This window comes from Glossina fuscipes, unplaced genomic scaffold, assembly GCF_014805625.2.
Source record: "Glossina fuscipes isolate IAEA_lab_2018 unplaced genomic scaffold, Yale_Gfus_2 262, whole genome shotgun sequence".
Taxonomy (NCBI): Eukaryota; Metazoa; Arthropoda; class Insecta; order Diptera; family Glossinidae; genus Glossina; species Glossina fuscipes.
The window spans coordinates 473,486-474,623 of NW_023998605.1; positions in this window are offsets into that span (position 1 = coordinate 473,486).

Below are 1,138 nucleotides of genomic sequence, written 5' to 3' on the forward strand. Positions count from 1 at the left end.
CATCCTCACGAAACCTTTTGTTCTTCTAAACAAAGGACATCTTTTAAATTGTTTTCATAATATTTGCGTTACACTATTGCCATTTATTGTTTAACAATAAAAAAAAATTAAAGCTTACTAGAAAGTATACATAGATTAGTTCTTAATCATAAAATTGTACATACTATTAAAAAGAAATAAAAACAAATTAACTTACCATTTCAAATGAGAAAATAAAGAACACGTGCTCTCCTCTTCTTCCCGCTTTCAATTGGCATTTTGAGTATGTTTTAATTTCTTCCACATTAGGCATACGTCGTACGTATTTATACTCTTATACGGTTGCTGTTCTTTGTACGGTTTTTTTTAAACTCTTCGAAATATTCTCAATTATAAACGAATTCAGACGCTTACTCTTAGATGTGACCAAATTATTTTTGAATTACTCTCAGATCTTACCAAATTCGGAAGTTAAGTTGGTAGTAGTTACTCGCAATGGTACAATTTTCACGATGGGCAATAACTCCCCAGTGTTGTCCCAATATTATTGGAGATGGGGTATATCGTGAAAATGCTGTCATTCACCGAATATCGGAAAAAGACATTTGTGATCCAGAAGATGAAATTGTAGGTGTGGTCTGCGGGCAGTACCACATAATGTTTTTGACTAAATTAGGAAAAGTTTACACCTATGGATGGGGTTCAGATGATCAAACTGTCCAAGGTCAATATACACGTCGGCTTGTGCACGAGGTAGTTCACGTTGTTCAAGTGTTAATGCTGGGTTTAATCGTGATGGTAAGCTGATGCCCATAAAATCTAGTGCAACTCAATTATCCTGGAATAGCACCAAGTTACGCACTAACGGTCAAAAAACTATGCATATCAAGAACATATCGAATAAACGTCTGCCCTTACCTATAGAAGTTATCGAGCCAGGATTTCAAATTGTTTCTGATCATGGCAACAGCACAATAATTTTGCACTCGCAAGAAAGCCGAGCAATAACAGTAAACTGTAACCATGCGGGGTGTTGCAGTTGGAAAACTTTCTTTTTATGCCCTCTTGTGCAAAAGTATTGTAGGTAATCTCGCATTTCTTGCCGTTCCTCTTTATGTTTACGGCAGACATGCTTCTGTGATTGTGAAGAATATCTTAA